General features: G+C 38.1%; 1 long non-coding RNA gene across 12 annotated transcripts in view; it reads right to left on the minus strand.

Annotated features, from left to right (window-relative positions):
• LOC138418694 (uncharacterized) overlaps positions 1-24,729 on the minus strand; it is a 333,161-nt gene that overhangs the window by 272,744 nt on the left and 35,688 nt on the right. For 4 of the 12 annotated variants that reach the window (XR_011248686.1, XR_011248691.1, XR_011248681.1 and 1 more), the window contains exon 2: positions 9,196-9,253. The exons of the other annotated variants lie outside the window; for them this stretch is intronic. This is a non-coding gene — a long non-coding RNA (uncharacterized lncRNA). The remainder of the gene's footprint in view (positions 1-9,195; positions 9,254-24,729) is intronic. 12 annotated transcript variants of the gene reach the window in all.

Below are 24,729 nucleotides of genomic sequence, written 5' to 3' on the forward strand. Positions count from 1 at the left end.
AAGGCATTCTCTGGGCAAGAATAGTGGAGTCGGTTACCATTCCCATCTCCAGGGGAACTTCCCAACCCAGGGGTCGAACCTGGGTCTCCTGAGCCACCAGGGAAGCTCAGACTCCAGCAGTTAGGGAAAATTTCAGGCAAGGAGATATAGATGCTCTCATGGATAGCTATGTACACACTCAATATGCCAGCAAATCTGGAAAACTCAGCAGTGGCCACAGGACTGGAAAAGGTCAGTTTTCATTCCAATCTCAAAGAAAGGCAATGCCAAAGAATGTTCAAACTACTGCACAGTTGCAACTCATCTCACACGCTAGCAAAGCAATGCTGAAACTTCTCCAAGCCAGGCTTCAACAGTACATGAACTGAGAACTTAAAACTGTTCAAGCTGGACTTAGAAAAGGCAGAGGAACCAGAGATCAAATTGCCAACATCCACCGGATCATAGAAAAAGCAAGAGAATTCCAGAAAAACATCTACTTCTGCTTCATTGATGACATTAAAGCCTTTGACTGTGTAGATCAAAACAAACTGTGGAAAATTCTTGCAGAGTTGGGAATACCAGACCACCTGATCTGCCTCCTGAGAAATCTGTATGCAGGTCAAGAAGCAACAGTTAGAACTAGACCTGGAAAAATGGACTGATTCCAAATTGGGAAAGGAGTACGTTACAGCGGTATATTGTCACCCTGCTTATTTAACTTCTATGCAGAGTGCATCAGGCGAAATGCCAGGCAGGATGAAGCACAAGCTGAAATCAAGATTGCCAGGAGAAATATCAATAACCTCAGACATGCAGATGACACCACCCTTATGGCAGAAAGTAAAGAAAAACTAAAGAGCCTCTTGATAAAAGTGAAAGAGGAGAGCAAAAAAGCTGGCTTAAAATTCAACATTCAGAAAACTAAGATCATGGCATCTGGTCCCATCACTTCATGACAAATAGATGGGGGAAAAAATGGAAACAATGCCAGACTTTATTTTCTTGGGTTTCAAAATCACTGCAGATGGTGACTGCAGCCATGAAATTAAAAGATGCTTGCTCCGTGGAAGAAAAGCTATGACCAACCTAGACAGCATCTTAAAAAGCAGAGGCATTACTTTGTCAATAAAGATCTGTCTAGTCAAAGCTTTCCAGTAGCCATGTATGAATATGAGAGTTGGACCATAAAGAAAGCTGAGCACTGAACTGATGCTTTTGAACTATGATGTTGGAGAAGACTCTTGAGAGTCCCTTGGACTGCAAGGAGATCAAACCAGTCAATCCTAAAGGAAATCATCCCTAGACATTCATTGGAAAGACTGATGCTGAAGCTGAAACTCCAGTGCTTTGGGGACCTGATTGAAGAACTGACTCATTGGAAAAGACCCTGATGTTGGGAAAGATTGAAAATGGGAGAAGGGGATGACAGAGAAAGAGATGGTTGGATGCCATCGCTGACTCGATGGACATGAGTCTGAGCAAGCTCTGGGAGCTGGTGATGGACAGAGAAACCTGGCGTACTGCAGTCCATGGGGTCACAAAGAGTCGGACATGACTGAGCAACTGAATTGAACTGATAGATACCTATGATGAAGCAGGGGATCCCAGAGCTTCCAATGTAAGCAGTGTACATAATAAACTAAATCATTTAAATTGCCTACAAAAGCAGAGTCCTCAGATTGGATTTTTTTTAAGATTGGATTTTTAAAAGAAGAAAATCACATATATATGCTATTTAAAAGGAGGCATATATTATACTTACATATTTCCTTGCTCTGAGAGGACTTAGAAGCAATGATATTGCTGTAGTAAATAGCACTCCTAGCACCCAGATCTTGGTTTCTAATACCATCCTCCAACAAAAGGTACCAAGGGCTGGGCAGGAAAAAAATCCCACATTAAAGAAAGTATGTCAAAAAAGCACAGGAGACAACTGAAGAGAGCTGCCGATGTCCAAAGCTGGAACAATTTGAGGGAAAAAATGAAGTAGATTGTATTATAACCTAAAGTATAAAGTAAATATCCAGGAGTCCATGTGTATGTGTATGTGGGTTCAGTCTCAGTCATAACTGACTCCTGGCAACCCCATGGACTATAGCCCGCCAGGTACCTATGTTCATGGAGTTTTCCAGGCAAGAATACTGGAGTGGGTTGACATTTCCTACTCCAGGGATTTTCTTGACCCAGGGGTCAAACCTGCATCTCTTTCATCTTCTGCATTGGCAAGTGTATTCTTTACCACTGCATCACCTGGGAAGTCCCCTGAATAGATAAAAGATTAAATAAATAGATGGGGGAGAAGAGACAAATATCCAGACATTAGAAGTTAAAATAATTTATGTAGATACTACACCCTCAAGGAGGTGGAGCATAACTCCACTACTTAGGTGTGGACAGAACATTGGGACATACTTCCAAGTATGAGAAGGATGGAGGGGTGGGGTAGTGAAGAATCCTGACAAACAGTACCTCTGCAGGTGATCAAGGTCAGCATCAACAGTGATAAGTCATATTGGTAGTACATACCTTTGATAGAAGGTGATGAAAATGACACTTCACCAGTGTGATCTTTCTCCCTAAATCCCACAATTATCTCTAATAATGAGATAAATATCAGGAAAACCCCAATTAATGGGTAGTCTACAAAAAACCTGACCAGAGCTACTCAAAACTGCCAAAGTCATTTTTAAAAAAGGAAAGTCTGAGACACTGTCACAACCAATAAAAGCAAGACGACATGACAGCTAAGTCTAATGTGGTATCCTAGATCAGATTCTGAGACAGAAAAAGGGTATCAGGCAAAAACTGGGGAAAGCTAGGGACTTCCCTGGTAGTCCAGTGGCTGAAACTCTGCACTCCCAACGCAGGGGGCCCAGGTTTGATCCCTGGTCAGGGAGGTAGATCTCACATTCCCACCTGAAGATTCTTCAAGATGCAATGAAGATCGAAGATCACACATGCTGCAGCTAAGACTCTGCACAGCTAAATAAATAAACTAAATAATACTTTTTAAAAAACTGAGAAGAGTTAAATAACCAAAGAATTAACTTTGGTTAATAATAATGTATCAACATTGGTTTGCTAATTATAACAAAGGTAGCATACTAATGTAAGATGTTATTAGGGGAAACTGGGTACAAAGTATTTGGCAACTCTCTTTGAAGTTTTTCTGTACATCTAAAGCTGCACTAAAAAAAAGACAAAGGTTATTTTTTAAAAAAGAGAGAGAGCGATAAAGAGAGAATGAAAGTAGAGACAGAAAAACAAATGCCAAACAAATATTCACCCACTTAGAGCTAGTATAACATAAGATAAAATGGGAGGCAAAAAAATGCTTAAGGCAAAAAGCATTACTAACAATAAAGATAGTCATTACTTTACAATTCACCAGGGAAAATATCACGATCTTGTAAGTACCTGTCAACATAGCTTCAAAATATATGATTTGTATACTTTTCCCCCAAAAGCTTTAATTCTGAAGTAGGCTTCCAAACAAAGCCCATAATGTTCTTATTTTTCCATTGTTTACCAGCTTCCTGTCCTGAACTGTGACATACTGAAAAATATTCCAAGTTATACTTCATGTAACTTTGAGTGAAATTATGAAATTGTAAGTCCTTCCTTTGGGCAAAAGAAAAATGTCTCAAAAGCAACTCACATAGAGAATTATCAAGGATATTCCATGTTTAGACCTAACTGTTGGGTTTCTAATTTAGCATTAGCCTGAAGTAAAAACTCCTAACTCAGTGTCTCACTTGCTTAGAGTCTCCTCCCTCTCCAGACTGAAAGACACTACCTGAATTAGACTTCCATTTTATCAGGAATTGCACAGCACACAGCACCTCCAAGCTCTCAAAAAGCTTCCTGGGGACTTCCAGAACTGCAGGAATCCCCTTGGACAGCATCCAGACTTCAGCATCTGGAGAGGTCATCCACAGAAGGAAGGTAAGAGATAAACACAAAAAAAGAGGGCTTTTTTTTTTTTAATTGCAGAAAGAAAAGAGGGACTCAGGTGGCTCAATTAATAAGTAAGCAAATATAGAGTTTATCAGGAATGTATCACATGACATTTACATGGATTTACAGAAAGAGGGCAGGTTTGGTAAATTAGAAAGTATGAAATGGTGATGAAGGTAGGAGAAATCCTGTCTTCTCAGGCAACAATTGCAAAAACCATGAAGTTTGTCATCATTTTGTCAAGATCTCCCCTGTGCTACAATTGAAAATGACAACAAAATTCCTAGTGAGGCCTGTGTTAAGCTTACTGGAATATTAAACCTGACACCTTGTAGTCTAATTCTCAATTGTTTCTAAGGTCAAAGGACAGTTTTTCCTTTCACATACTAAGTAAATATTGCCTAATCTGCACTTTATATTATACTTACACGTCACAAACACAACGTATATTTAGAAGAATGAATACCTGCAACCATATTTTTTATATCCAAGGGATTTTCTAAATTAGAATCAATTAGAAAATCTCAGTTATGCTATGCACCACATGTGTATGTGTGACCTTAGTTCCCCAATCAGAGATTGAACCTCGGCCCTCAGCAGTCAAAGTATGGCATCTTAACCACTGAAACACCAGGGAATTCTTCAGAGCTAACTAATTTTACATAACTAATTTCTTAAAATACTACTAACTAGTCTCTTTTAAATTTCTAAAATGAGTCATTTGTAAAGTTTGAAATCCTTCAGTGGAAGGAAAAACTAACATTTACGAAGTGTCTCAAATCCAGCACTGTTTTATGTGTAGTGTTTTACTTAACCCTTACAACATCATACAAGCTACATATTATGAAGCCTATTTTATATACCATGACTCAGAATGGTTAAGTGATTTGCCCAAAGGCACAATAGCTGGCAAATGAAGAATCAGAATTTGAATTCACATCTCTGTGACCCAAAGCCTGAACACATTGCCCAGCATGTAACATGTCCCCAGTTCATATTTGAAGAACAAATGTTTAAAAATTAATTTTGAAATTTTGTGAGCCAAAACTACCAAATATTAATAACTCCTAAGAATCCAGTTACATCTAAAGAGAAAAAATATTTGCTAAAAATATACTCATATACACATCTAGCTGCAGATATTCTAAAAATTCAGTTCTGTTATCACGTGATCCTGATTAATAGTTTGAGAATAAACTTGAAAATCATATATCAGTGACTGAGAGTCAATATCCATTAAAACAGCTCTCAGTTCAGTTCAGTCACTCAGTCGTGTCTGACTCTTTGCGACCCCATGAATCGCAGCACGCCAGGCCTCCATGTCCATCACCAGCTCCCGGAGTTTACTCAAACTCATATCCATCGAGTCGGTGACGCCATCCAGCCATCTCATCCTCTGTCGTCCCCTTTTCCTCCTGCCCCCAATCCCTCCCAGCATCAGAGTCTTTTCCAATGAGTCAACTCTTCTCATGAGGTGGTCAAAGAATTGAAGTTTCAGCTTTAGCATCAGTCCTTCCAATCAACACCCACGACTGATCTCCTTTGGGATGGACTGGTTGGATCTCCTTGCAGTCCAAGGGACTCTCAAGAGTCTTCTCCAATATCACACTTCAAAAGCATCAATTCTTCGGCACTCAGCTTTCTTCACAGTCCAACTCTCACATCCATACATGACCACTGGAAAAACCATAGCCTTGACTAGACGGACCTTTGTTGGCAAAGTAATGTCTCTGCTTTTGAATATGCTATCTAAGTTGGTCGTAACTTTCCTTCCAAGGAGTAACCGTCTTTTAATTCATGGTTGCAATCACCATCTGCAGTGATTTTGGAGCCCCCAAAAATAAAATCTGACACTGTTTACATTGTTTCCCCATCTATTTCCCATGAAGTGATGGGACCAGATGCCATGATCTTCGTTTTCTGAATGTTGAGCTTTAAGCCAACTTTTTCACTCTCCACTTTCACTTTCATCAAGAGGCTTTTTCGTTCCTCTTCACTTTCTGCCATAAGGGTGGTGTCATCTGCATATCTGAGGTTATTGATATTTCTCCTGGCAGTCTTGATTCCAGCTTGTGTTTCTTCCAGCCCAGCGTTTCTCATGATGCATTCTGCATATAAGTTAAATAAGCAGGATGACAATATACAGCCTTGATGTACTCCTTTTCCTATTTGGAACCAGTCTGTTGTTTCATGTCTAGTTCTAACTGTTGCTTCTTGACCTGCATATAGGTTTCTCAAGAGGCAGGTCAGGTGGTCTGGTATTCCCATCTCTTTCAGAATTTTCCACAGTTTGTTGTGATCCACACAGTCAAAGGCTTTGGCATAGTCAATAGAGCAGAAATAGATGTTCTTCTGGAACTCTCTTGCTTTTTCAATGATCCAGCGGATGTTGGCAATTTGATCTCCGGTTCCTCTGCCTTTTCTAAATCCAGCTTGAACATCAGGAAGTTCACGGTTCACGTATTGCTGAAGCCTGGCTTGGAGAATTTGAGTATTACTAGTGTGTGAGATGAGTGCAATTGTGTGGTAGTTTGAGCATTCTTTGGCATTGCCTTTCTTTGGGGTTGGAATGAAAACTGACCTTTTCCAGTCCTGTGGCCACTGCTGAGTTTTCCAAATTTGCTGGTATATTGAGTGCAGCACTTTCACAGAATCATCTTTCAGGATTTGAAATAGCTCAACTGGAATTCCATCACCTCCACTAGCTTTGTTCGCAGTGATGCTTTCTAAGGCCCACTTGACTTCACATTCCAGGGTGTCTGGCTCTAGGTGAGTGATCACACCATTGTGGTTATCTGGGTCATGAAGATCTTTTTTGTACACTTCTTCTGTGTATTCTTGCCACCTCTTCTTAATATCTTCTGCTTCTGTTAGGTCCAGAGCATTTCTGTCCTTTATTGAGCCCATCTTTGCATGAAATGTTCCCTTGGTATCTCTAATTTTCTTGAAGAGATCGCTAATCTTTCCCATTCTGTTATTTTCCTGTTTCTTGGCATTGATCGCTGAGGAAGGCTTTCTTATCTCTCCTTGCTATTCTTTGTAACTCTGCATTCAGATGCTTATATCTTTCCTTTTCTCCTTTGTTTTTTTGCTTCTCTTCTTTTCACAGCTATTTGTAAGGCCTCCTTAGACAGCCATTTTGCTTTTTTGCATTTCTTTTCCTTGGGGATGGTCTTGATCCCTGTCTCCTGTACAATGTCACGAGCCTCATTCCATAGTTTATCAGGCACTCTATCTATCAGATCTAGGCCCTTAAATCTATTTCTCACTTCCACTGTATAATCATACGGGATTTGATTTAGGTCATACCTGAATGGTTTAGCAGTTTTCCCTACTTTCTTCAATTTAAGTCTGAATTTGGCAATAAGGAGTTCATGATCTGAGCCACAGTCAGCTCCCAGTCTTGTTTTTGCTGACTGTATAGAGCTTCTCCATCCTTGGCTGCAAAGAATATAATCAATCTGATTTCGGTGTTGACCATCTAAAACAGCTCTAGGAAAGGGAAAAAGTCCACTGAATCAACAAGAGGCATTTTGAACCAAAGAGTTCAATGACAGGTTCAGGTCTGCCATGTATCAACTCACAGCATGGTGTGAAAAGCAGGAGGCCTGCATGGAATCATGTGATAGAACCATTTTAGCTTTCTTTTGACTGGTGTCACATGGAATATCTTTCCCCATCATTTTACTTATAACCTATTTATGTCTTTAAATTTAAAATGTGTTTATTGTAGACAATATATAGTTCAGTTTTACTTTTTATCTAATCTGAAAATCTCTGCCTTTTAATTATGGTGCATATATCCGATATGGGCTTCCCTGGTGGCTCAGACAGTAAAGAATCTGCCTGCAATTCGGTAGACCCAGGTTTGATCCGTGGGTCGGGAAGATCCCCTGGAGGAGGGAATGGCTATCCACTCCAATATTCTTCTTGCTTGGAGAATTCCACGGACAGAGGAGCTTGGCAGACTACAGTCCATGGGATCACAAAGAGTCAGACATGACTGAGAAACTAATACTTTCACTTTTATAGCATATACATTAAATCTAATTATTGAGGAAAAAAAAGGCTGAATTAGCAGTTTTAAACTTTCCACAAAGAAAAGCCTAGGATTAGAACACTTCACTGATGAATTCTACCCAAGATCTAAAGAATTAATATAAATTCTTCATAACTATTCAAAACAAATAGCAGAAAGGAAAATCCTTTCCAACTCATTATATGATGCCAGTATTACACTTATATCAAACCCAGAGAAAGACATCACAAAAAAAAGAAAAATCTCTTATAAATATATATACACAAATCCTCAAAAAATACTACCAGTCAAAATCCAATGTATCCCAGGAATGAAAGGTTGGTTTAACATTCAGAATCAATCAATGTAATATACCTTATCAATTGAACAAAGAACATATACATGATCATCTTGATAAATGCATAAACTTTATTTAACAAAATATAATACCTTTTCATAATTAAAAACATTAAAAAAGTAGGAATAGAAAGTAACTTTCTTTAACTGATGAAAGGTATCTATGAAAAACCCATAGCTAACATGGTGAAAAACAAAATGCTTTCCCCCTAAAATTGAGACCAAGACAAGAATGTCTATTCTTACCACTACTATTCTACGTTGTACTGGAGGGTGTGCCAGGGCAATTAGAAAAGAAAAGGAAATAAATAACCAGACTGGAAAGGAAGAAGTAAAACTGTCTCTATTGACAGATGACATGATAATACATATAGAAAAATCCTTTAAAATCTACTAAAAAACTACTAGAACTAATACACATATATAGCAAGGTTGCAGGATATAAGATCAATATAGAAAATTAAGCATATTTCTCTGCACTATTAACCAGTAATCTAAAATTGAAATTAAGAAAATAACTTCATTTATAATACCATCAAAATAATAAAGTGTTTAGGAATAAATTTAACAAAAGATGTTTAATATTCTTATTCTGAAAAGATCGATACATAAAAATATAAATATAAAACACATTGAAAGAAATTAAAGAAGGCCTAAAATAAATGAAAAGACACCCATGTTCATGAATCAGAAAACTTAAGATTGTTAAGATGGCAATACTTCTCAAATCAGTCTACAGATTCAATGCAATCCCTATCAAAACTCCAGCTGCTGTCTTTTTGCAGAAATTCACTAGCTATCCTAAAGTATCCACATGTGGAAGTGGAAAGATCTAAAATACCCAAAAAAATCTTGAAAAATAACAAAGTTAGAATACTCACATTTTGCCATTTCAAAATTTACTGTAATCTAGAATAATCAGGACAGTGGGATGTTGACCTAGGATAGACATATAGACCAACTGAGAGTCCAGAAATAAATCCTCATATTTGTAGTCAATTGATATTTGACAAAGGTGCCAAGTCAGTTAAAAGGGAAAAAACATTATTTTCAACAAATGCATAGGGATTGTCCCCTTCCTTTACACCATACACAACAATTAATTTAAAATGCATCATTGAGAACTTTCTGGTGGTCCAATGACTAAGACTCCAAGCTCCCAATGCAGGGGGCCTGGATTCAATCCCTGGTCAGAGAACTAGATCCCACATGCCTCAGCTAAAGATCCCACATGCTGCAATGAAGACTGAAGATCTGGAGTGCTAGAACTAAGACCTGGCACAGCCAAATAAATTAATTAATTAAATGCATCATTGACCAAAATATAAAAGCTAAAACTATAAAATTCCCAGGAGAAACCATAAGCATAAACCTTCATTATTTAAGGTTAGGCAAATCTTACTTAAATATGATATAAAAACTATAAGCAAACAAGTGGAGGAAATAGATAAACTGAATTTCATAAAAATTTTAAACTTTTATGTTTCAAAGAACACAATCAGGAAAGTAAAAAGACCACTTACCCATGAAATAGGAAAAAATATTTGAAAACCTGATAAAGGACTTGCATCCAGAATATATAAAGAACTCTTAAAACTCAACAATAAGGGGACAAGCAAATTTAAAAATGAGCAGACTTATATTGTAATTTGTTCAAAAAAGATATATAAATGACTAATAAGCACAAGAAAAAATGCTTAACATCATTAGCAATCAGGAAAACGCAAATCAAAACCTCAGTAAAATACCACTTTACACTCACTAGGATGACTGTAATCAAAAAGGCATCCAAAGGTCTTCCATAGTGGTCCAGGGGTTGAAAGCTCATGCTTCCACTGCAGGGGGTGCAGGTTTGATCCCTGGTCAGAGGACTAAGATCCCACATGCCATGCAGCACAGCCAAAGCGGGGGGAAAAGACATTCAATAAAACCAAGCATTTGTGAAGATATGAGGAAATCAGAACCTTCTTACACTGCTGGTGGGAATGTAAAATGGTGCAGCCACCTTGGCAAACAGTGGTTGCTAATTCTCAAAGCATTTAATGTTAGATCACCCACCCATCACATGACCTAGCAATTCCTGAGCACACACTCAAAAGAAAAGAAAATATATATCACAAAAACTTGTACATGAATGCTTATAACAGAATTATTCATAATAGCCAAAAGGTAGAAATAACCCAAATTTCCATCAACTGACAAATAAAATATCCTGTATCCATACAATAGAATATTATTTGACCACAAATGGGAAGGACATAATGACACATGCTATAACATGGATAAACATCAAAAACATTATGTTAAGTGAAAGAAGTCAGTGTTACAAGGACTACATTTTCTATGATTCCATTCATGTGAATGGAGAAGAAAAATCTATAGAGACAGAAAGTAGATTAGGGGTTACCTGTGACTGGGAGAGAAGGCTGAAGGGGTAGAGGTGATAGGTAAAGGATATGGGGCTTCATTTTTGAGATGATCAGTTCAGCTGAGTTCAATTGCTCAGTCATGTCTGACTCTTTGCAACCCCATGGACTGCAGGCCTCCCTGTCCATCACCAACTCCCGGAGTTTACTCAAACTCATGTCCATTGAGGTGGTGATGCCATCCAACCATTTCATCCTCTGTCATCCCCTTCTCCTCCCACCTTCAATCTTTCCCAGCATCAGGGTCTTTTCCAGTGAGTCAGTTCTTCGCATCAGGTGGCCAAAGTATTGGAGTTTCAGCTTCAATATCAGTCCTTCCAATGAATATTCAGGACTGATTTCCTTTAGGATGGTCTGGTTTGATCTCCTTGCAGTCCAAGGGACTCTCAAGAGTCTTCTCCAACAACACAGTTCAAAAGCATCAGTTCTTCGACATTCAGCCTTCCTTATAGTCCAACTCTCCTTTGACTGTGTAGATTACCACAAACTGTGGAAAGTTCTTAAAGAGATGGGAATATCAGGCCACCTGATCTGCCTTTTGAGAAATCTGTATGCAGGTCAGGAAGCAATAGTTAGAACAGACATGGAACAACGGACTGGTTCCAAATAGGGAAAGGAGTACGTCAAGGCTGTATATTGTCACCTTGCTTATTTAACTTACATGCAGAATACATCATGAGAAACGTTGGGCTGAATGAAGCACTAGCTGGAATCAAGATTGCTGGGAGAAATACCACCCTTATGGCAGAAAGCAAAGAACTAAAGAGTCTCTTGATGAAAGTGAAAAAGGAGAGTGAAAAAGTTGGCTTAAAACTCAACATTCAGAAAACTAAGATCATGGCATCTGGTCCCATCACTTCATGGCAAATAGATGGGGAAACAGTGGAAACAGTGGCCAACTTTATTTTCTTGGGCTCCAGAATCACTGTAGGTGGTGACTGTGGACATGAAATCAAAAGATGCTTGCTCCTTGGAAGAAAGGCTATGACAGCATATTAAAAAGCAGAGACATTACTTTGCTAACAAAGGTCTAGTCAAGGCTATGGTTTTTCCAGTAGTCATGTATGGATGTGAGAGTTGAGATGCTGGAAATGTTTTAAAACGGACTGTGGTGGGACTTCCCTGGCAACCCTAGTGGTTAAGACTCCACCTTCCAATACAGAAGGTGCAAGTTCAATTCCTGGGCAGGGAGCTAAGATCCCACATGCCTCGCAGCCAGAAAACCAGAACATAAACAGCTGAAACAATATTGTAACACATTCAATAAAGACTTTTAAAATGGTCCACATCAAAAAAGTCTTTTTAAAAAATTTTTATTACAAAATATAAAATGGACTGTGGTGATGGTTGCACATATCTGTAAATATATATAAGAATCCATGGATTACATACTTTATTTTTTAAATATACATTTATTTATTTAATTGGAGGTTAATTACTTTACATTATTGTACTGGTTTTGCCATACATCAACATGAATACGCCACAGGTATACACGTGTTCCCCATCCTGAACCCCCCTCCCTCCTCCCTCTCTGTACCATCCCTCTGAGTCATCCCAGTGCACCAGCCCCAAGCATCCAGTATCATGCATCGAACCTGGATACTGGCGATTCATTTCATATATGATATTATACATGTTAAATGAATGGATCTTATGGCATGTAAACTGCACATCAATAAAACTTTTTAAAAACTAACAAACCTGATATTAGGTTAAATAAGATTAAGTACAGAGGTAATTACTAGAACAAAAATATAAACCTTACTTAATATCCAAATAAAAGTAAACAAAGAAAATATAAAGTAGAGAAGGAAATATAGCAAATATAATTTACGGTAATTATAAAATGACAGAGTGGAGACTGATAATTGATGTGGATGCGATTAAGCCCATTCAGAGGATTAACTAGTTTATTAAAACAAGATTTCCAATTTGGCTCATAAAGCAAGACTCACCTATATGCTGATACAAGAGACACACTGAACATAAATGATTAAGAAAGGGTGAAAATAAAGGGATCAGCAAAGGTTAACAGGCAAATGGAAACAATAAGTAAGCAGTGAAGTGTCAAGGCTTGATCTGCATTTTTAAAAGATGGCTCCAATATCTGTGAGGAGAATGAACTGAGGGAGTGTTCCATAAACAAGCGAGAAACGGCCTCTGTATACTGGCCCCTTGGTTATCTATTTCTTAACTGCAGGTTGTCTACTTCTGTTTCTTCACTGTTAGCTCAAGAGCTCACAGACACCAAACTCAAATTTTTACATATGAATTGTGTGGAAATAGCCCAAAGAAGCAAATTTTTAGCTATTCAGGGCTTCCTTGCCTTGCACAGTCCACAAAACCACACCCAGCATCTGAAGTCCATTGCTAAAGCAAAGACTTGTGGTTACAAGTCCTTTGGAGCACCCTAACCCAGAGACTCCCACTGTGCTGCAGAGGGACACCACCTGGACACAGAAATGCCCTCTCCCTGCCAACAGGCCCCTTGCCCTCGCCCCTTCTGAGCAGCAACTCCCATGCTGTAGCCTCTGGACAGATTTTCACTGAGAGGGACTTCCTCAGCAGAGAACTGTCAAAGCATCACCCAATAAAACTTAGGTGTGCTACTGTGACCTCACTGTCATATCATTTTCCTTGATTAGGCCCCCACAGCGCCCAGTCCCCTATAGGAGGCAGTCTCCCAGATGACAAACAACAAAGGCTAGACTAGAGAGGGTGGATATGGGATGTGGAAAAAGGTGGGTGGACTTGGAGCTCCAAAGCCAAGATCTAGGGAAGAATGGTAATGGCGACACCATTGGTAATGGTAAGGAAGGAAAAGATGTTAGTAACCCTCAAAAAGCACAATGTCAGTAGGACCAGAGATCACAGGTGAAAAATGGGGTTTCCATGGAAAATATGGACTTCTGCCCAGAGGGAAGGCTTGGCACACAGGAGAAATTCTGCACTCCTGAGGAAGCCAGTCTGTTTTCTCAGCTTGTTTCCTGTCAACTTCTGGTAAGAAATACATTTTGTGGGGGCTTCCCTGGCCATCCACTGGTTAAGAATCCACCTTCCAATGCAGGGGACATAGATTTGATCCCTCGGGAAACAAAGATCCCACATTCCACCATCACAACAAAGACCCAGAAAAGCCAAAAGAAATATATATATATATATATTTTTTTGGTTTAAAAGGGAAGGGATATATGTTTACCTATGGCTGATTCATGTTGAGGTTTGACAGAAAACAACAAAATTCTGTAAAGCAATTATCCTTCAATTAAAAAATAAATTAATTTTATAAAATACATTCTGTATCATGTTCCTGTGTGACTGTCTGTGTGTCTGTGGCCACAGAAACACATATGTAAAGATTCATTGAAACAATACTTACCTTCACTGTGCCAGGTATTTTTATTTTCTATTCACTCTTCTTTTTTTTCAAATGCATGTCATGAGCCTTTAAATTGATTTCATGACCCATCAACAGAAAACAGACTGCAGTTTGAAAACCACTACATTCAGTGATGATTGTTTATTTTTCTCTTCTCTCACCTTCCTTGGATTTAGGATGAAGATTGGGGGGGGCGGGGCGGCAGGTAAAGTGCTTTCTCAGAAGTTTCCCTTTTGTCCATGTTGCTGGTCAGCACCAGTTTTTCTCAGAAGCTGCACTTTGATTTGCTGGGGCCTCTGAATGCTGAATTAAAGGCATAGCTAGAACTTTCTAACTAGAATAGCCCTGAGCCAGAGGGAAAGAGAGGCCTGGATGGGTGTTTCCTCCTGGCAACCAGGAGTGTGCACAGCACCCTGGACACCTGCCCATGAGGGAAGCTGCCCTCGTAAAACTGAAAAACTGACTCCTCATTCCTGTGATTTCTTTCAAAATATACCTATACTTTCTAGGGAGTCTATTATAAGACTAATTGAAAAATTGCTAAAGAAGTTTGAAATACATTCATACATTCTTTGTATGTATGCAACAGCACATAAAAGGAAATTTATGTAAGAACTCTGTGAAAGTTCTTTAGTTAATAAAGATGAGAATCTCAATATTACATTAATTAATGGTACTGAGAACATAATAAACAAGAATCCATCCAAATGCTCAAAAATTTCCCTTTATTTAGAAGGAAAACATTACACAGAAAAAGAATATCCTGTAAATAAACACAACATAACAAGTTGACCTGCCTGCCTGACTCCTCTACAGCCTATAGTATTCACAAGAGTCATTTTTTTGAGCACAATGTATTATATGAATAAAATTCTACACTTTAAAAATTGAGTTTTCTCTTTTTGAAGTGCAGCTTCAAGCAACTACAAGTTTCCATCCTGCTAACCCCAGGCAGCAGTTGCTTTTAACTTCTATCTTTTATTTAAAAAACTTAATTGGAAGTTTTTGTAGCCAGAAGGAGCACTTCAAAGAAAGGGGAAAAAAATGCCAAAAATTAATACTTTATGTCAGAGGTTAGTAGAGAAAGAAACAAAGATTACAGAAACGAGGGGTTAATGGTATATAAGAAAGCGGTGGAAGAAGAGAGGAAGGCAGGAATGGATTAAAAAAAAGAAGGAAAGGGGGAAACTCAGAACACTGAAAACAAGATGAGGGATAACACTGTCTCTCCTCTGAGCAGTGTGACACAACACAAGGCTTTCAGCAGCATTTATAATTTCTTGCACAGCCCACAGGCCCTGTGTGCAGACTCACAAACCTTCCCCCCGACACCACCACTCTCTCATTTACCCCCACATACAGTTACACATCAAGGGACCACAGCTCTGCCTATGCCTTAATTTCTGAACATTCCTGTCACTGCAGATTCTAAGTCAATTCTGTCAAAATATTAAAACTACAAGCATTATTAATGCATATATACGGAATCTAGAAAAAAATGGTACCGCTGAACCTATTTGCATGGCAGAAGTAGAGACTCAGACACAGAGAATAGACTTATGGACACAGCCGGAGAAGGAGAGGGTGGGACAAATTGAGAGTAGCATTGAATTTTATGTGTGAAATAGATAACTAGTGGGAAGCTGCCATATAACACAGGGAGCTCAACCTGGTGCTCTGTGAGGTCAGTGATTCTCCTGTATCACTCACCAAGGAAGTTGATGAACAGGCCAAGGAGCTGAATATACAAGGCTACCTCCCAGAGGGTCTTAGAGTTGAAATAAATACTAGTTCTTATTACTTCAATGAAGAAAATTTCCCATACTTGGACAGGTCCTCAAGATCAGAATAGCCATAACCAAAGACTGATCCCAGATAGGTTAAACTACTCTTCCATGTAAAAATCATAAGAGGTTGTTTTCCATGCTCTGTTTTATAAGACTTTGCCCAGCAGCCAGTTTCAGAACTGTTCTCCCAACATGACCTTTTATCTCTGATAAAAGGGACTTTGGGGCAGAGGACTGGAGTGAGTGGGGAGAAGGACTGACAATGAACATTAAGCTGGCTTGAGGGGCAAGGACACTAATCGTATCTCTAGATATATATCTCCAGCCTTCCTCAGGGCCTCTCAGAAGGCCCTGGCTTCAAGATAGAGCTGTACAATTCAATCTTCAGGGTGGCAAAAGATTGAATTTCAGTGTCCTAGACAGAACAATCCTTGCTACAGAAGCTGAGACTAGGGGAACTCCCCAGCAGTCCAGTGGCTAGGACTCTGAACTTCCACTCCAAGAGGCACAGGTTCAGATCCTGGTCAGGGAGCTAAGATCCTGCATGCTGCATGGCGAGGCCAAAAATAAATAAATAAAGTTTTTTTAAAAAGAAGCTGAGGCTGACAACCAAAGGAAGCCCAGTTCACACACAGCACACAGGCAGAAGGGCCAAACTGGCCAGTGTGCCATTCCACAGCCCTCTGTACCTGAAACTGCCCAGTTAACAGACCCAGTTGGACTGGGGACGGACATATGTCCCAAGGGCTGTTAACTTATAAGTGGACCAGGCCTCCTATGGTAGACCTGGAGGAAAAGGATAAGAAAAAGCTAGGCCAATCAGAGTCTGTTGCTGGGGGATGTGAATGGGGACATGAAAACAAAACATTTCCAGATAGGAGAAGGTTAAATATTATGACCAACAAAGAGGCTGGAGAGGCCCTGATGGAGAGTGGGGCTAAAGAGTAAAAACACTTAATGCAGCAACCACACACACACACACAAACACACACACACACACACACACACACACACTGACATACTAGACAAAATGGAAGTAGGGAAATTTAAAACATATAATCAAATTTGACAGAAAATAAAGGGAAATTCCTACATTCCAGAAACAGAGGAAACCAGAATGAGGAGCACGAACTAAAGTTAAACAACCTTGAAGGCAGGAAACACTATGACATTACACCATGCAACAAAATAAACACCATGCAACAAAATAAAGTGCCATTTTAAAGTTGTACACACCTAATTATGTGGCTTAAAAGATCTAAGACAAAAATTAAAGAATTACAAGGATCAACTGGTGAATCCACATTCATGTAGGAGATTTTAACATGCCTCTCTCAGCAATGTATAATCAAGAGGACAAAAATTAATAAAGTTTAGAAAGAAGTTTGAACAACAGCTTGAGTAAATGAACTAATAACTAAAGAATACTTACTATTTTCATTCACATGCAATATTTACAAAAACTGACCATTCAAAGATATAAAGCAAATCATAATAAATATTAAACATTCCAAAGCATACCTGGCTTTATCTAATCAAATGTAATTAAGTTAGGCGTTAATAATAAAAAATGAACGTTTTTAAAACTGTATATTTGCAAATGTAAAGATACCAGAATAGTCAGAGAAAAAAATCATAGAAATTAGAATGTGCTTAGGATGAAAAAATAATCTTCTTACTTTAAATATAGCATGTCAAACCAATAGGATAATTCTACTTCCACTTAGGATGTAAAGAACTGCAAGAGAATGCTGCTCCTACTATAACAACAAAAGGTGGTTAACCACAAAATCAATCTTTTTAAAAAATTTTATTGAACTTTAATTGCTTTACAATGTTGTGTTAGCTTCTGCTCTGCAGCAAAGTGAATCAGTTACACATGTATGTATATCCCCTATCTTTTAGATTTCCTTTCCATTTAGGTCACCAGAGAGCACTGAGTAGAGTTCACAGTCTTTTTAGGTCCATCAGAGAGCTGAGGATGCAATGAAGCCTAATCAAGTAAAATCCAAAACAAATAAACATGGCTGCCTTCATCTTTGGTACAGCAGAGGGATGCAGAGGAGACTGCCACAGATGGGTAAGAAATGCACTGACCTTTTAATGAATTTCTAGAAGTTAAACAAAAGTTAGCATGACAGTTTAGAATCCCTAACAGCAATCGTATGCAGAGTCTGTACATCTGGCCAACTTTGCTTCTTGGGCATTTATTAAGTATATGTGAGACAGGACAGAAAAACTGCCAGACGTACTCTCTGAGGCACACGTGTGGGGCCTAACAGTCTGTGGAACAATTAAAAAATGTCTAGTGTATATGTAACTGGAGTACCAGAGGTAGAGAGAAAGAGTCAGAATAAATATTTGAAGAAATAATGGTTGAAGCTCCCAAATTTAGTAAAGGAGATAAATTCACATATTCAAAGAGCTCAAAAGTAGAGTAAATACAAAACAAAACAAAAAAAACACCCTTACACATATTATGGTCAAACTGGTGAAACCACTAATAAGAAAGAATCTTGAAAGCAGCTAGAAAAAGAGTGGAACAATAATTCAAATTACCACTCACTTCTCATCAGAAACTACAGAGCTCAGAAGACAGAGAGATAACACCTTTAAAGTGCTGAAAGAAAGGGGAAAAAACCCTGCCAACCCAGAATTTAATATCCAGAGAAAATGTCCTTAAAGAATATAGTTGAAATAAAGATTTTTTAAGATAAAATGGGTTGACTATAGAGCAAAATTTAAGTTATAACTATATAGCTTTTAGGAGAAATAGAATATTGGGGAAACTTGGTATAGGCAAAGATTTCTTAAAAGGCCACAGAAAACAGTGAACATAAAATAACTGATAAACTGGATATCATTAAAATTAATAACTTCTGCTCTTCAAAAGTCATCATTAAAAGAAAGAAAAGGCAAGCCACAGATTAGAATAAAAATTTCACAGCACATAATACCTGACAAAGGACTCATTACCAGGAGATATATGAAACAACAAATCAATAATAAAAGGCATGGACTTCTATGGTGGTCCAGTGGCTAAGAATATGCCTTGCAGTACAGGGGACACAGGTTTAATCACTGGTCAGGGAAGATCTCACATGCCATGGAGCAACTAAACCCACACACCACAACTACTGAAGCCTGAGCTCTCTGGAGTCTATGTGCCACAATGAAAGACCCTACATCTACACTAAGACCTGATGCAGCCAAATAAATAAATATTTTTTAAAATAATAATAAAAAGGCAAAACCCAATTTTAAAAAAAGATGGGCAAGAGAATTAAATAGTGTAGGTTCACAAGTTGGTCCCTGTACATGGAGGGCAAGGAGAAACAAGAAAAAGAGGTAGGCCACTTCAGACTGGTAGGTGGCAGATTTAACAAGCAAGGGAACTTACATACAAGATTTGTCTTGAGCAGCCGCAAGATCAATAGAACCCCACACTCATTCATCGTAATCTTAAAAGTTTATATGGAGGCCTTAACTTGGTTCTGTCACATGCTGATAAAATGGGTAAAATTCTAACAGCTAAGAACAACAAAAAAAAGTGCACAAATAATATTAAGAAAAAAGTAGAAATTCAAAAAATCCAAAGAAACTATTTTCTACAATTGAATACCAATATATCTGGAAATTACATGAAATAGATAACTTCACAGGGAAATATAATTTACCCAGGAAAAAGTTTTTATAATAGCCCTGTAACTATTGCAGAAATTTAATCAGTTATTAAAATCAAGCCCATAAAGGACAAAGAAAAAGAAAACATTGTCCAAAATAGTTTTGAAGGTAAATCCTACCAGTCAAGGGATTAATTATTCCAACTTTATATACCTCTTCAGTTAAAAAATAAAAACTGAGGAACCACTCAACTCATTTTCTGAAACTGTAATAATAAAACTGGATACCAACACAAAAGAAGGCAATAAGAGAAAGGAAAATTATATTCATAGGTCAACTTTATAAAAAACTAGCAAACCAAATCCAGAATACAGTTTTTAAAAAAGAAACCAACTAGTGGAATCAAAAAAATAATGGCACAGATGCACTCATTCGCAAAGCAGAAATAGAGTCACAGACGTAGAAAACAAATTTATGGTTACAAAGGAGGGAAGGTGGTTGGGGTGGGATGAACTGGGAGACTGGGATTGACATTCCTTTGGGGGTTTTTTCCCCCTTCTTTTAACTTTTTATTTTGTATTGAGGTATAGCTAATTCCTTCAGTTTTTTAAGTAAATATAACAGACACATTTTTCCTTTTCACCAAGAACTTTATTGAACAATGTATTCACCCTTTTGTTCCACTGCCTTCTGCCATTTTCCAGGCAACTTCATAATTTTCCATCTTCCTTGTTACAGGTGCTTTTTGCAGTCATCCAGGTAACGGAAATTTTTTTCCATTAAGAGAATTTTGTAAAGATCAAAATAAATGGAAATCCAAAGGAACAATGTCTGGTGAATATAGCAGGTGAGTCAGAACTTCCCAGCCAAGCTGTAACAATTGTTGTCTGCTCATCAAAGAAATACTCAGTCTTGTGATATCCTGATGGAAGACTGTGTTTTCTGTTAACTAACTCCAGACACTTTTTGTGGAGTGCTGCTTTCAGTTGGTCTTATTGGGAGCAGTACTTATCGGAATTAATAATTTGGTTTTCCAGAAGGCATAGAAGGAAAGTAAAAGTGTTCATTGCTCAGTCATGTCTGACTCTTTGCGACCCCACAGACTGTACCTTACCAAGCTCCTTTGTCCAAGGGATTTTCCAGGCAAGAATACTGGAGTGAGAAGGGAATACTGAAGGGAATTGCCATTCTCTTCTACAGGGGATCTTCCCAACCCAGGGATCGAACCCAGGCCTCCTGCATTGCAGGTAGATTCTTTACCATCTGAGCCACTGGGGAAGCATATACGTAGGTCCTTATTAGTTATCTATTTCACTGTATAGCACAGGGACTTCTACTCAATTCTCTGTAATGATCTATATGGGAAAAGAATCTTAAAAAGTGGATATACATTTATGTATAGTTGATTCACTTTGCTGTACACCTGAAACTAACACAACATTATAAATCAACTATACTCCAATAAAAATTCATTGGAAAAAAGAAAGAAAAAAAATGAAGTTAATAATTCCTGTGGGCTCTTTGTAGAAAACAGTCTTCTGACACTTTTCCCTGTGTCTCACTTCTTAGTGGGTATATGTTGGGCTTCCCGGGTGGTGCTAGTGGTAAAAAACCTGCCTGCCAAAGCAGGAGACATAAAAGATGTGGGCTAGATCCCTGGGTTGGGAGGATCACTAAAGAAGGGCATAGCAACACACTCCAGTATTCTTGCCTGGACAATCCCATGGACAAGGGACCCTGGTGGGCCTACAGTCCATGGGGTCACAAAAAGTCAGACACAACTGAAGTGACTCAGCATGCACACAGTGGGTACATGCCAGTCCCAATCTCCCAATTTATCCCCACCCACCCTCCCTCTTGGTAACCATGTTTCTTTTCTACATCTGTGACTCTATTTCTGTTTTTCTAGACATACAAGCAATATCATTTGATATTTGTCTTTATCTGACTTACCTTACTCAGTATGATAATCTCTAGGTCTATCCATGTCACTGCAAATGAATTCGTTATTTTTTATGGCTGAGTAATATGCCATTGTATCACAGCTTCTTTATCATTCTTCTATTGATGGACATTTAGGTTGCTTTCATGTTCTGGCTATTGTAAATAGTGCTGCAATGAACACTTCGGTGCATGTATCTTTCAAATTATGGCTTTCTGTGGATATATGCCCAGGAGTGGGATTGCTGGATCATATGGTAGCTCTACTTTTAGTTTTTTAAGGAACCTCCATACTGTTCTCCTTGGTGGCTGTACCAGTTTACATTCCCACCAATGGTGTAGGAGGGCTCCCTTTTCTCCACACCCTCTCCAGCATTTATTGTTTGTAGATTTTCTTTTTTGAGGTGAAAACATTTATTTCAACTAAATTTTGTTTCATTAAAAAATTCTATAATGCCATTAAAAAAGAAATAAAATAGAAACATTTAACCACCTTTAAAGATAAGAAAAAACCTCTAAAGGTCAAATAAACACATATACATTTCAAATATTTCCACTGTTTTAACAAACATCAATATTATCTTTGTTGTCATTTCAGTCTCCTGAAATAAGAACCATGACTACTACATAATTACTGGACTAAACATTAACCATATTATTTCTAAATACAAACTATACCAAATGTATTTGGTTAGTTTGCTGAGTATGTGGTTTTTAAGGCTTGATTCTATGAAATATATATAATATATATATATTAACATATGCAATCTGAGCATGCTGCTGCTGCTAAGTCTCTTCAGTTGTGTCCAACTCTGTGTGACCCCATAGACGGCAGCCCACCAGGCTCCCCCATCCCTGGGATTCTCCAGGCAAGAACACTGGAGTGGGTTGCCATTTTCTTCTCCAGTGCATGAAAGTGAAAAGTGAAAGTAAAGTCGCTCAGTTGTGTCCGACTCTTGGAGACCCCATGGACAGCAGCCTACCAGGCTCCTCCCTCCATGGGAGTTTCCAGCCAAGAGTACTTGAGTGGGGTGCCATTGCCTTCTCCATGGTTATGCCTTATTGAGAGGTCATGAAAGTACACTTAAAACCAGGAGAGTAAATATAGTAACTTGAACTCAATATACCATAGCCACCACCATTAGGAAAAGCTAAGAACCTATAGCTCAAATCAAGTACTGCAGGACCTAGGAGGTATTGTGGTTTGTTGATCTACTGATTTGAAAGATCTAGACAAAGTGCAATTAGTGGTCAGAAGTAAACTAACCTGGGCAGGCTCGTGAAAGTGAACCTTCCTGATGCATCCTAAGAACATCCTGAGAAACACACTCAATGTAGGCAACGACTTCCTATATTTCTCACAGTCAGGGGAACCCATGCATCTGATTTAGCTAGGATTTCAAGGACAGCTAAACCAAAAGGCATGGCAGCAGAGGGTCAATTGTCATGAGAAATCCAGATAAAATCACCGCTACATACTCAGGAATTTCAGTTAGCAGCATGGCCTTTTTAAAAATATCACCAAGCTGAGTCTAAAACTGCAACAGGTATATCAAGTCAGACCCATGGACTCCGGAAGCTGATCAATGATCACTCACGTGTCCATCATTATCAAATCCCCATAGAATGGCAATTTTCTGAAAGCATTCCTTTTCTTCCATCTCTTTTAGAAGATATAATGAAATAACGACCTTCATGTATTTTAACCATTATCTTTGGGGATGGGGAGAAGGTTTCAACTAAAGTGTATTTTTTGTCTTCCCTATTTTGCACTAGTTTAACCAGAGGTCTTTGGCAGGGAATAGTGGATCCTACTTACGTTAAAGAAAGTGGTAAGGCAAAATGGAAGTCTTCAAGTAAATAGAATCCCTGATACAACTGGAAAGGAATATGTAATTTGGGGACAGTTGTTTGTACATTTTTTTGATAATAGCCATTCTGACCAGTGTGAGATAATACCTCATTGTAGTTTTGATTTGTATTTCTCTAATAATTAGAAATATTGAGAATCTTTTCATGTGCCTCTTGGCTATCTGTATGTCTTCTTTGAAGAAGCATCTGTTTAGATCTGCCACCCGTTTTTTGGTTAGGTTGTTTCTTGCTTTGATATTAAGCTGCAAGAGCTGTTTGTATATTTTGGAGATTAATCCCTTGTCATTGGCTTCATTTGCAAATATTTTCTCCCATTCCTTGGGTTGTCTTTTTGTTTATTGTTTCCTTTGCTGTGCAAAAGCTTTTCTGTTTAATTAGGTCCAAATTAATAAATAATTTGTTTATTTTTGTTTTCATTTTCATACTCTAGGAGGTAGATCAAAAAAGATATTGCTGCAGCTTATGTCAGAGAGTATCCTGCCTATGTTTTCCTCTAAGAGTTTTATGGTATCTGGCCTTACAGTTAGGGAGGGATTATAAACTCTGAATAAAAATTGTAAAAAATGAAACCCAGGAAAAAGAGAAAACCCATGGAGGAGGAAAAAAAATTATTATAATTAATGTCCTTAGACAGAAATGATATTTAACCTGGGAGAGAAGACAAGGGACTCTAGAGAAAAGACACTGAAAAAAAATAAGAATAGTTTCTGGAAATCAACAATCCAAAGACTCAGTAGAAGAGATTTTTAAAAACATAAGCTAGAGAAAACTTTTCAGAAGACGGAAGAGAGAGACAGACAAATAGGAAGACAGACACTGAGAATTAGCAAAAGGCTGAAAATTAACTCATGAGGTTTAGCATTCAAATAAGAAAAGTTCCAGACAATGAACTTAGAGAAAGCTGAAGAAGGAATTCATTAATCAGGAAACGTAAATCTCTAAATTGAAAGGCCCCATCTGAGTACTCACCTCAATGAATAATTTAAAAACGCACACTGTCATATAATTTTAGACTTCCATGGATAAAGAAAAAATTATAATGAATTGCAGAGAGGCAAAAATAACATACAAAAGGATTAAGGATCAAAATGACTTCTTACCACAATACTATAAAGTAGAAAAAGAAATGCCTTAAAAAATTTTAATATGAAAATATTGACATGAAAGCGAAAAAACTATTACTATTTGAAGATCCTATGATCGTCTTACCTGAAAAAAAAAAAACCCATACAAGTAACTGAAAAACTAACCAAAAGAACTAGTAAGATGTCTGGATACAACATCAACATAAAAACATCAGTAGCTATTTTATACCTGCCAACTTCACAAACTCAATAGGTTTCAACCAAACTCATCTTTTAGATACAAAAAGAAGGCAATATT

The sequence above is a fragment of the Ovis canadensis genome, chromosome 14 (assembly GCF_042477335.2).
Source record: "Ovis canadensis isolate MfBH-ARS-UI-01 breed Bighorn chromosome 14, ARS-UI_OviCan_v2, whole genome shotgun sequence".
Lineage (NCBI taxonomy): Eukaryota > Metazoa > Chordata > Mammalia > Artiodactyla > Bovidae > Ovis > Ovis canadensis.